Here is a 14,054-nt window from a genome sequence, read left to right as displayed (position 1 = left end):
ACTAAAATTTTTTTTTTTTGTTTCATAAAACCCGTACGGGTTATGAAGACATAATAATGTATACTTGTAAACTTAGCATTTACTACACATGTTTTAGACATACCTAGAAAATATGTGTTTATGTATGTATATATGCATATCTATAGTTATATATACATATATTTATATAGATATATGTATATATGTTTGTGTACATGCATGTATCTCTTCTTTTCCTCTCTCTCTTGTCTTACTTCCCCCATCATTATCTTTGTCTATTCTAAGCCCTAATTATCTTCCTTGAGTTCTATCTCATCTCTCTCCCCCTCACACTTCTCTATTTTTTGATTCTCTCACCATTTTCTCCTTCTTTTTGTCTCTCTACCTCATGTCTCTCACCCTCTCCTCCTCTCTCTCTCTCTCTCTCTCTCTCTCTCCTCTCTCTCTCTCTCTCTCTCTCTCTCTCTCTCTCTCTCTCTCTCTCCTTTTACCAATCTCCCTCCCTCCCCCCTCTCCTTATCCTATTATCTACATCTCTTCCTATACCCTATCTCTCTCTCTCTCTCTCTCTCTCTCTCATCTCTCTCTCTCTCTCTCTCTCTCTCTCTCTCTCCTTTTCCCAATCTCCCCTCCATCTCTCTCTCTCTCTCTCTCTCTCTCTCTCTCTCTCTCTCTCTCTCCTTTTCCCAATCTCCCCTCCATCTCTCTCTCTCTCTCTCTCTCTCTCCTCTCTCTCCTCTCTCTCTCTCTCTCTCTCTCTCTCCCCACTTCCTATTTGGTTCCTATTTCTATATAACCCATATGGGTTATGTAGAACTAAGACAAAAACTTCTAGTTTGGCATAACCTGCAGGTTTCTAAAAAGTATAATGTTCCTCAAAACTAGTACGAGTTTTGAGGAACTTTTGATTTTTTATATAAAATACAATGTTCTTCAAAACCAGTACGGGTTTTGAGGAACTTTTGATTTTTTATTATAAAAAAAAATGTTCCTCAAAACCAGTACGGGTTTTGAGGAACTTTTGATTTTTTATTATAAAATATAATGTTCCTCAAAACCAGTATGGTTTTGAGGAAATTTTGATTTTTTATTATAAAATATAATGTTCCTCAAAACTAGTATGGGTTTTGAGGAACTTTTGATTTTTTATTATAAAATATAATGTTCCTCAAAACCAGTACGGGTTTTGAGGAATTTTTGATTTTTTATTATAAAATATAATCTTCCTCAAAACTCATACGAGTTTTGAGGAACTTTTGATTTTTTATTATAAAATATAATCTTCCTCAAAACTCATACGGGTTTTGAGGAACTTTTGATTTTTTATTATAAAATATTTTTTTGTTTTTTAATTGTTTTTGGCTAGGCTTTGTGTTACCAAGCCTAGCACGTTTTTGAATTTCCAGAACACACACACGGGTTATGAAATTTTATTTTATTTTTTTTTGCATGTGGCCACTTTTTTGTTCACCATCTTGGTGCACTTACCCAACGTGTAGTGGTAGGTGAATGGTGCGTCGATGAGGTAGTTCCCGACTAAGTCCATATTAAATGTCGACTACAAAAAATCACAGATCAGTTGCAGAGGATTGCAGCTCAAAGAAGATCGAAGGGAAGAGATTTTGTTCTTTGACATCATGATCGAAGCAGGGTATTTGATCATCTTATTGATCTAGAGAAAGAAACTGCTAGATCATTTATTGTGATCGACAAAGTCAAGATTGATGAACAGAGTCTAGTTTGCTAAATATAGTAAATGTTTATAGGAAGAATAAAAAGACCTGACAGAGCTTCTTGATGATCTGTTGCAGGTTGTCGATTCAAGAAGATGAGATCCAATTTCATACGGATCAAGGTCGGTGAAGAAAACCCTAAGCGTGTGAAGTTTGAGTTTTTGTTTTTGGCAGGAAAGCATGTACATAAATATGCATATCAAAGACTTAAGCCGGTGTGGAGAAAAGAGATAGTATGTTGGATGAAGTGTGATTCTGCCAAGATGATCAGTCTGAGTGTTGAGAGAAAAATCTTGAAGTAACTGAGTGTTAGTTGAAGAACTGGTAAGGAAGATTTCACTGGACAAGGTTTAAGATAACCGGTAAACTGTTATAGAGTATAACAGCCTGTTAAACCGGCAGTGTTTGAATTGGTAAGATAACAATGGAGAGTGAAGAAGAGAAGAGTGAGTTTCAAAGAAGATTTGGCAAGGCAGAAACTGAGTTGTAGAGGATTGAGATAGTAAGAATAGAGGACAGATAGAAGAGAAGTAGTTTGACAAGAAGGAGTTTAATTGGCAGAGAGAATTGTTTGCAGGAGTTACAAAACTCATTTGTAACATGTGTTTATTATTGTATTGATTTTATATCTCACTATATTTCACTGAGTAGGTGCTCGGTGTAGGGGTTGGTGCTCTTTGAGTTGGTGCTCAGAACAAATTAGGGGTTGGTTCTCCTTGAGTTGGTGCTCAGGATAGATTAGGGGTTGGTGCTCCTTCAGTTGGTGCTCAGAATAGATTAGGGGTTGGTGCTCCTTTGGGTAGGTACCCATAAATTTCTAGGGGTTGGTGCTCGTTGGGTTGGTGTCCTAAACATTGTAAAACTATTATTTCATTATGAGGCTGGATTGGAGCAGTAGATCTCTAGCAGCTTTTCTTACTGGGGTTTTTCCCACATTGGGTTTTCCTCATATATCTGGTGTTATGAGATGTGCTCTTGTGTGTGATTGCTTGTTAGTGCTTTCATTATCCTACTGGTTGCACATGTTGTTTGAAATTGTTTATATTTACTGATTCAGCCCCCCTCTCAGTGATATCTTGTGTTCTACAAACATGCACATTTGTTTGAAGATGAAAAATATGAAAAATGTCTTTCAATGAATGTAATTTATATAAATAAAAAAAATGGGACCTTCAAATATTTTGCTTATGGAAATTTCCATAAAAGGAATATTGAAGGTTCCCTTTTTCCATTTATCAAAATTAGCTTAGTTTCAAGGTACTTTATTTTTATAAAAATGATATACCTTTGTCCAAAGTTCCTTGGATGCCTTTAAATGAAGGTACCTTTGTTTGAAGGTCCTTTGAACAAAGGTCCTAGAAATTACCTTTCCACCATGAGGCTCAATTTTTTTTCAAAATTTTAAGTTTCAACCCTTTGGTTAGAGATTCAAATGGAATCAAATGCACAAGATATTTTTTAGGATCATAGTACTTAAAATAATCTAAGTTCTAATGAGTAAAATTTTGAATATATTTAATTGTTTATTATATTTACTTTTTATTTTCTAATGAATATAGGTTTTTCAGTCATTCTCAAGGTCTTGTTCCACACACTTGAAAAATTATTAAAATATATTTAAATTTTTAAAAAATATTTGTGCACTAAGTATTGATGTCCTTGCTCCAACTAAAGATATAAATTAATTTAGATACGTACAACAAAATGTTGTGCTATATAAAAGCAACGTATGTCTAAATATTATTAATCTCACTTCAAAAAAAAATTAAAAAAAATTGTGCAATTAAAATTATAAAAAGAAAATGTGTGCATTAGATATTAGAGTTCCAAGATATGTTTGAAATTTTATAATTTGATACTTTCTAAGAAAAATTTATGTTGTATAAAAACCATGTTATTACAAATTACATAAAAAGAATATAAATTATTTCTTAAAATTTAAAATGTAAATATTTAAAATATAGACATGAAATCTCAAAAATCACTAGTACACAGCATCTTCAAATTCTTAATAGTTTAGTTGCTATAAGTGTCAAAAGTGACAATTTGGTAAAAAATGTTGATTTCAATGTCCCACTTTGACCAAAAAGTAAGACACACTATTACATAGGTTAATATGTCACATAGGCTACCATAGGTTAATATGTCACATAGGCTACCATATAGTTAGTTTCAAATGAATGTGTTTCAATTGAAACACTTTTAGTCAAAAAAGTTTTAGTTGAAATGGTATATGTAAAGTTTGAGCAAAAAGATTTCACATAACACATTTTATGCCACATAATTTTAGGTAAAACCATTTTTCCCTAAACTTTTTGGGTGAAATAATTTTTTCTAAAATATAATTTTAGTCGAACGTATTTATATTCTAAAATTTTACCCTGTACAAGAAATCAAAAATTGGTGAGAGGAAAACATAAAAGTAACATAACCACATCCATCATTATAATGAAAAATTTTACAACAATGTCTAAACCATCATAGATTGATAAGAATGTAGAGTTTCAAGATTCCCTTTTTCCTTCTTCAATAGCTTCACATAAAACATTTGTCATACATACTATATTATTTGCATATAATCATATTCTCTCCATGTATATCCCACAATATAAGTTCTCTAAAATATGAGGTGAAAATTTAAGCCACGCCTATTTAAAAAGTTATCAAACATTTTCATAAGATATTTTAAATTTAATTAATAAATTAATTAATATTATAAATATTTTATTGGTTTATTAAATATATTTTAGAATATTACATATAGATATAATATAAAATATCTATTTATATATAACATCTTATAAATGTTATTTACTACCACTAACATTAAATATGATCTTGTAATAAATATTATGTTATTTTGTTCTTCATTTCATTTTCTCTTAACTTGATGTGATATCCCCCTCTCTTTTCCTCCCTATGAAGAAAAAAATAAAAAAATAGTAATAAATTACCCCCTAAAATCTCTAACTTCACATTTAAAAAAAATGTTTCTAGAACTTGAATCTTCTTCGAACACATACATACATTCATGCATGTGTAGTATTTACAAATGTTATATAAAAAATCATAATATTAATAATATTCAAGTCCTGCATAAAATGGTTATCACCATTCATTTTTATAATAAAAATTAATATCATATGCACAAGTGTAGTATTTAAAAATGTTTTATTAAGAATCATAATATTAATCGTCCTTTCATAAAAAAATATTCAAGTTCGATATTTTAGAAAAATTTAATCAATCTTATATTCCTTTCCTTCTTTCATTTCATGTTATTTTTATTTCATAACTTCAGTGTTGGCATTTTGCATAGAGATTGCATTAATGATATGTTGTCATTGATGTCAATTGAACCAGTAATGGTATTCAAGTTATTGCTGATATTGATGTTTTTGATATTGGCTAGTAACCGGTAAGAAGAGCTTTGTGGAAGATGTTGTAAACCATTATGTAAAGTTTGTGAGTTGAACCAATGAACCGGTGTAAAGGGTTAAACCTTTCTAAGCAATGTAACCAGTAAACCCTATCAACTGTTAAACTCTAACCGATCAAGTTTGATGGTTTATTATCTAATAAGTGGTAATGATGAAGACACGTGTGATCATTGTATGATGATATGTTCAAATTGTTTTGGCACGTTTATTTTTGTCTAGGGAAGGAGCATAGTGGATTGCATCTAATGCACAACACGTGATGAGTTACAAAGTCCGATCAAGCGATGATCATGGAATGGATGGAATTTTCTTGAAGAATGTGAAGAGATTGTCATGATTTCTAACGGTGAAAATTGTACCAACTTGTTTGTAATCTTGATGATGAGAATTAGGTTTTTGTTGTGTTACCAACCTAATTGATTTGTATTTAAGGTCAATGAAGTTGTTTGTAAAGGTTGTTGGCAAGATTGATTGAAACCAGTTGAGTGTGTAGTTGCCTAACTGGTGAATGGATCTGCACTTTGAGTGAAGGCAGATTGAAGCTTAGAAGGATCTAATCAAGCAAATATAGTGCTACTCAGACAGATCAACAAAACCTATTGTTTTCTAGCAATTACAGCAGAAGTGAAATCCCTTAATCGGGTAAACTCTAACAAGCTTGGTTACTCATTAAAACCTCTAACAAGGTGGTCCATTAGCTTGGATTCTTAAATCCTCCAGCAAGGTTACTCCTAACAGGGTATTGTGCTTTTCATCAAGGCATATTTGTAAATCCCTTAACTAGGTGATTCCTAATCGGAATTAGTTCTTAACACGACTTATTGTAAAGCTTTAAGAGGCTTGGCTCCTAATAGGGAAAACTTCAGAAGAGTTTAGATAGCTATCCTTGTGAGTCTCATCTTACCGTGGTTTATACCTATTTGGGTTTTCCACGTATAAACATTTGTGTCAAGTGGTGAATGCTTTTTTGGTTGTGATCTTATTTGTATTTGGTTAACTTCTAATAATGCATGATAAGTAGAAGCATTGAGAGATGAATATGTTGGGTTATGATTAAGCATTGTTGATGTTTACAAGATTGAAGTTGTTTACTGTTAAGTTGTCATAACAGCTAAATTGGTTGATGTTAAATATTCTTATGAATATTGATCTTGACTGAGATATGTTTACTTTGTTTAACTGAGTTTGAGTTTGGGAACTTTGTATCATTTTTTCAATATACTAATTCACACCCCCCCCCCTCTTAGTATTCTACCAGATACTTATTCTTTCATCATACCATCATTCAGTTCTTTATTTCAATTTATTTTCTCTTCATTTATCATTTACATATAATCATTCCCTTTTTTCTTAGCTTTGGAATTTATAATTCTAAATTAATTATGGTTCTTCTTATATTAATTAAATTTTTTATTTTAACTAAATTCCTTTATTTTTAATGAGATTATTTTGATTCTTTTTAGAAATCACATTATATTTTTTTCTATTTATTCATTTTGAAGCAATCATCTAATTCGATAACTTCCCTTACAATAATTCTACAAAATCCAAGTATCATTTGGAAATGATAATTATGATTCTTTCTAATATATTACACCAAGATATCATGACAATATCTTCACATTCTTCAAGAAAATTCCAACTGCTCCATGATCACTGCTTCATCGAACTTTGTAACTCATCACGCGTTGTGCATTAGATGCAATCCGCTTTGCTCCTTCCCTAGACAAAAACAAATGCACCAAAACAATTTGAACATGTCCTCATTCAATGATCACATGTACCTCCATCATTTCTGCTTATCAGATAATAAACCATCAAACTTGATCGATTAGGGTTTAACAACTGATAGGGTTTACGGGTTACATTGCTTAGAAAGGTTTAACCCTTTACACAATTCACCGGTTCAAAATTAATCTTTAAAACACACCAACTCCTTTGATAATGTGCAAAATAAGCATTAGGCTTATTTTGCACCAAGATATCATGACAATGTGAAGATAACCATTGCTTAAAAGAGGTTACCAAGATAACGTTATCTTTAAAACACACTGCTTTACTCTTGACTCTTGACTCTTGACTCTATTATTGGCAAACTTATTGCTTTTGAACTAAATGGCTATGATGGTAGTGTACATAAATCAGAATCTGCATTTAGAGCTTCTATCTGTAACCCATCTATGAGAAGAAGTAGAGATATGGGCCATAGCTATTGTATATGGTGAAAATGGATAACAATAACAAAAATATTGAAAGGCTAAATGAATTCAACCACAAAATCCTAGCCTAACAATCAACAAAGATCCACCATAACATATGAAGATTACCTAAGACAATGAAAAATAAAACGAAATCACAAAGATTATACCATCACATGTCCAATAGGGTTTTGATCTCCATTCTTCCTATCTCCATTGATCTTGCTTGATATATTTGCTCTCAGATTTTTGTATGCACAAGAGCTCAACAAAGAACGGAATGTGGTTGCAAGTAGGATCATAGTGTAGCAAGTTGCATGAAAGATCATTAGCATATTAGAATGAATCATTAGGGTTTGATAATGAAGGAAGCATCTCCTTAAATAGAAGACACAATATGAAATGGAGGGATAAGATTGAGAGGTGTAAAAAGGAGGTCGGCTAGGATTAGAGGGTAGGTAGAAGAAATAGTAAAATAATGAGAGGGGTAGGTAGTGTATGAATTAAGAGATGAATGACATGTGTCATGTGTAGAAAAGGTTAATGAATTAATTAAATAAATAAAGATTTATTTAATTAATAGAAGAAGTATGATAATTAAATAAATAAAATATTTATTTAATTTAGAAAAAGGATAATTTAAATAAATAAATGTATTTATTTAAATGAGAAATAAGGCTAGAAGAGGATAAATGAATTAATTAAATAAATAAAGATTTATTTAATTAATAGAAGAATTAGGCTTAGATAATTAAATAAATAAAATATTTATTTAATTAGACATGACAATTTTAGGTGTCTACAGCTATGAATCTAGATCCAGCAGAGATGTTGAAGATGAAGATAGCTTAGTGGAACTTGAAGCATTGTTGGCAAAACAACTGCCTAGAGGCACTGGTAAATATAGAGGTAAGCTACCTTTAAAATGTTTTGCATGCAACAAGATTGGTCATATAGCAGCAAATTGCCCTAATGGTGAAAATGAATACAAGAGAGACAAATTTAAGAAGTATAAGGGTAAAGGCAAGAGAGATTGTCTTGTAGCCATTGACAGTGGTATTACTGATGAAGAATCTGATGATGATGCTAGTGAAGATATTGTGTTTGTAGCTATTAAGGAAGAAATATCAGATCAGAAGGCACTAGTATCCAGAGTGGATAACTCTGATGATTGGATCATTGATAGTGGTTGTTCACATCACATGACCGGTGATCAGAGCAAATTTCTTTCCCTGAAAGAATTTGATGGCAGTGTCCAATTTGGCAATGACTCACCCTATATGGATAAGGGTAAGGGAGTTATTTCTCTTAATGGGAAGAGAAGTGTTGACGATGTCTATTGGGTTGAAGGCCTAAAGCATAATCTTCTAAGTGTGGCACAACTTAATGATAGAGGATACCCATTGGAGTTTAGAAATGGAATGTGCAAAATATTTGACAACAAAGGTGAATTGATTGCAACCGGGAAATAGACTAGAGGTAATCTATTTCATCTCAATCCTAAAGTTAGCAGCTGTTTGATTGCAAAAATAGATGATAGTTGGCTTTGGCATAGGAGATTTTGTCATATAAATTTTGACAATATTGTTAAAGTAAGCAAGTCTAAGACAGTAAGAGGTCTGCCTCAGCTAGACAAACTGGTTAATGTTCTTTGTAAAGAATGTCAGCTAGGAAAGATGACTTCTTCAACTTTCAAGAGAAAGTCCTTCTCAACAAGGCACTTGTTAGATTTGGTTCATACAGATCTATGTTGACCAATAAGAACAAGAAGTATTCAAGGTGATAGATACTTCATGATCTTCATTGATGATTGTTCAAGGATGATGTGGGTCACATTCTTGAAGGATAAGAATGAAGCTTTTGGTAAATTCAAGGTATTCAGAGCCTTAGCTAAGAAAGAGAGTGGCAAAAAGATAAAATATCTAAGAGCAGATCAAGGCAGTGAATTCACTTATGTGGAGTTCACTAAGTATTGTGATGATAATGGTATCAAGCAACAACTTTCTCCACCAAGGATACCACAGCAGAATGGTATAGCAGAGAGAAACAACTGGTCAGTGGTTGAAGCTGCTAGGACTATGTTGATACAAGGAGGTGTAGCAAAAATATTTTGGAAAGAAGTTGTAAGTACAGCTGTCTACACAATGAACCAAGTTCTGGTGAAAAGAGGTAAGGACAAGACCCCATATGAGTATTGGTATGGGAGATCACCTGATGTTAGCTATTTTAAGATATTTGGAAGAAAATGTTTTATTAAAAGAGGTGATTACATAAGCAAGTTTGAAGCTAAGAGTGATGAAGGCATATTTTTTGGCTATTCCACCAATAGTAAAGACTATAAATGCTTCAACAACCGAACACAAAGAATTGTTGAGTGTTGATGTTCGTGTAGATGAATGTCCTGAAGTTACAGAAGGAACCAGTTCAGACAAAAAGGATGAAGATCCTTGCATTTTGCTTTTGGAACCTAAAACTATTAAATCAGAAACCGGTAAAGCAAATCCTGATGTACTTATTCAACCACAACAAATAAATTCAGAGGAAGATGACAATGAAGAAGCTGAACCTGAAGAGAATGATCATTTTATTCCTAGTTATGTGAGACTGAATCACAATCCTAAACAGATAATTGGGGATAAGGATGTTGGTGTACTAACTAAAAGCAAAATAAGAGAGAACTCTTGCATGATCTCCACCTTTGAACCTAGAAGTGCTAAGGAGGCATTTGGTGATGATCAATGGGTGAAAGCTATGGAGGAGGAGTTGTATAAAATTGAGAAGAACAACACTTGGACCCTGGTACCCCGACCAGTAAACAAGAATGTTATAGGTACTAAATGGGTGTTCAAAAACAAATTAAATGAAGATGGTGTTGTAGTTCACAATAAGGCAAGATTAGTATGCAAAGGTTATGTGCAAGAAGGAGAAGATTATGGAGAAACTTTTACACCAGTAGCAAGACTAGAAGGTGTAAGAACATTACTTGCATTTGCAACTCATAAGAAGTTCAAGGTATACTAGATGGATGTTAAGTCTGCATTCTCGAATAAGATACTAGAAGAAGAGGTTTATATAGAGTAGCCTGATGGTTATGCATTGACAGATAAGGAAGACATGGTATGCAAATTGCATAAATCTTTTTATGGATTAAAGCAGGCACCCAGAGCATTGTATGAACGACTTCATACTCATGTGATGAAGATAGGCTTTGCTAGAACTAGTGATGACAACATCATTTATCTCAAGTCTGAAGGAGATGAAATACTGGTCAGTGAAGTATTTGTAGATGACATTATATCTGGAGGTAATGATGACATGAGTAATTATTTTGCAGATGAAATGAAGAATGAATTTGAGATGGCATTAGTAGGGGAAATAAAAAAATTCATAGACTTACAGATACAACAAATGAAGAATGGTATTTTCATTACTCAATCCAAGTATGTGAAAGAGGTTTTGAAGACTTTTGATATGAGTGACTGTAAACCAGTTGGAACCCCAATGGTTACAGGTTGTAAATTGTCCAAGGAAGATGCATCTAAGGTTGTAGATGAAAAGGAATACAGGTAAATGATTGGTGAATTACACTATGTTGTTCACAGTCGACCAAATATTGCCCATGCAGTTGGTATTGTTGCTAGATTTCAGAAGAATCCAAAGGAGGCACATGTCATGGCAACCAAGAGAATTTTTAGATATCTAAAAGGTATTGTTGAGACTATGGGTTATGGTATCCATATGGTGGATATTTTAATTTGAAAGCATACACAGATGTTGATTGGGCAAGAAATATTGATGACCGGAAGAGTACTATCGGTGGAGCATTCTTTCTAAGAGGAAGGCTAGTTTCATGGAATAGTAAAAAGCAGAGTTGCACTTCACAATCTACTACTGAAGCTGAGTATGTAGCAGCTTATATGAATTGCACACAAGCTATGTGGATGAGGCACATTTTGGAAGGTTTGAAGACGGAAATCTCAGAACGAATAAAGATTTTGTGTGATAATAAAAGTGCAATAAACATTTCTAAAAATCATGTTTTGCATGCAAGGACTAAGCACATTGAATTGAAATATCACTTCTTGAGAGAAAAAGTTCAAAGTAAAGATGTTATCTTGGAGCATGTTTCTACCAAGGAGCAGCTTGTAGATATCTTTACCAAACCTCTACCTAAGACCACTTTTGATTATCTTAGAAGTCAATTGGGGGTTGTCCCTCTTCATGAAGTTAGTTGAGCATCATGCTGATTGCATCAGTCCTTGAACTACTTGCAGAATTTTGCATAAATTGATGAAGAAGTGGATGTATTCCACAAGGGGAGCATCAAGTTATAGAATGATGTTGATGCACAGTGAGAGCAAAATTACATGTTCTACTTTCACTTTGGCATTGTTGTCCCCTGGGGAGAAGAATTATGTGTTTGATTAGGTGAACCAACAGTAGACTAAAGACAGACAGAGCAAGGTAAATACTTGGTAATGTAAACCAGAATTCCTATTCACCAATCTCAGTAGCAATTAGAGGCATTGATATTTGTATTTCCATCGATGCCAAAGGGGGAGATTATTGGCATTTTGCATAGAGATTGCATTAATGATATGTTGTCATTAATGTCAATTGAATCAGTAATGGTATTCATGTTATTGTTGATATTGTTGTTTTTGATATTGGCTATTAACCGGTAAGAAGAGCTTTGTGGAAGATGTTGTAAACCGATATGTAAAGTTTGTGAGTTGAACCGGTGTAAAGGGTTAAACCTTTATAAGCAATGTAACCGGTAAACCCTATCAGCTATTAAACCCTAATCGATCAAGTTTGATGGTTTATTATCGAATAAGTGGTAATGATGAAGACACATGTGATCATTGTATAAGGATATGTTCAAATTGTTTTGGCACGCGTTTGTTTTTGTCTAGGGAAGGAGCAAAGTGGATTGCATCTAATGCACAACGCGTGATGAGTTACAAAGTCCAATGAAGTAGTGATCATGGAGCGGGTGGATTTTTCTTGAAGAATGTGAAGAGATTGTCATGATTTCTAACAGTCAAGATTGTATCGACTTGTTTGTAATCTGGATGATGATAATTAGGTTTTTGTTGTGTTACCGACCTAATTGATTTGTATTTAAGGTCGATGAAGTTGTTTGTAAAGGTTGTTGGCAAGATTGATTGAAACCGGTTGAGTGTGTAGCTTCCTAACCAGTGAATGGATCTGCACTTTGAGTGAAGGCAGATTGAATCTTAGAAGGATCTGATCAAGCAAATGTAGTGCTACTCAGACAGATCAAGAAAACCTGTTGTTTTCTAACAATTACAATAGAAGTGAAATCCCTTAACCAGGTAAGCTCTAACAAGCTTGGTTAGTCATTAAATCCTCTAACAAGGTGGTCCATTAGCTTGGATTCTTAAATCCTCCAGTGAGGTTACTCCTAACAGGGTATTGTTCTTTTCATCAAGGCATATTTGTAAATCCCTTAACTAGGTGATTCCTAACCGGAATTAGTTCTTAATAGGACTTATCATAAAGCTTTAATAGGCTTGGATCCTAACAAGGCGAACTTCAGAAGAGTTTAGATAGCTATCCTTGTGAGTCTCATCTCACCGTGGTTTTTACCTATTTGGGTTTTCCACGTATAAACATTTGTGTCAAGTGGTGAATGCTTTTGTGGTTGTGATCTTATTTGTTGACTTGGTTAACTTCTAATAATGCATGATAAGTAGAAGCATTGAGAGATGAATATGTTGGGTTATGATTAAGCATTGTTGATGTTTACAAGATTGAAGTTGTTTACTATTAAGTTGTCATAACAGTTAAACCGGTTGATGTTAAATATTCTTATGAATATTGATCTTGACTGAGATATGTTTACTTTATTTAACTGAGTTTGAGTTTGGGAACTTTGTATTAGTTTTTCAATATACTGATTCACCCCCCCCCCTCTCATTATTCTATCGGATACTTATTCTTTCATCATACCATCATTCAGTTCTTTATTTCAATTTATTTTCTCTTCATTTCTCATTTACATATAATCATTCCCTTTTTTCTTAGCTTTGGATTTTATAATTTTAAATTAATTATGGTTCTTCTTATATTAATTAAATTCTTTATTTTAACTAAATTCCTTTATTTTTAATGAGATTATTTTGATTCTTTTTAGAAATCACATTATATTTTTTTATATTTATTCATTTTGAAGCAATCATCTAATTCGATAACTTCCCTTACAATAATTCTACGAAATCCAAGTATCATTTGGAAATGATAATTATGATTCTTTCTAATATATTACACCAAGATATCATGACAATCTCTTCACATTCTTCAAGAAAATTCCACATTATCTTTAAAACACACCAACTCCTTTGATAACCATTGCTTAGAAGAGGTTGGGGTGTGTTTTTAAGATTAACCATGGGCTTATTTTGCACGTTATCAAAGGAGTTCTAGCTGAGGAGTCATTGAGAGCGGATCATCTATATAGAGTTAATATTGATATTTCCTACATGTTTTTTACCTCACTTCTTAATTCTGGAGGAATCGAAAGACATGGCAGTGATTCTCTATGAGAAGTTAATTTCAAAGCAGTTTTTGGGGGAGTTGGAGGATGTGTTGGAGAATGTAGTGGAGGGGTTTGGTATCCCATTACCAAGACATTTCTATATAAGATGAGTGCAATGACATGAAGTGGATAATTTTTTTCT

This window comes from Cryptomeria japonica, chromosome 7 (assembly GCF_030272615.1).
Source record: "Cryptomeria japonica chromosome 7, Sugi_1.0, whole genome shotgun sequence".
Classification (NCBI taxonomy): domain Eukaryota; kingdom Viridiplantae; phylum Streptophyta; class Pinopsida; order Cupressales; family Cupressaceae; genus Cryptomeria; species Cryptomeria japonica.
Note: the sequence above shows the minus strand (reverse complement) of the source record.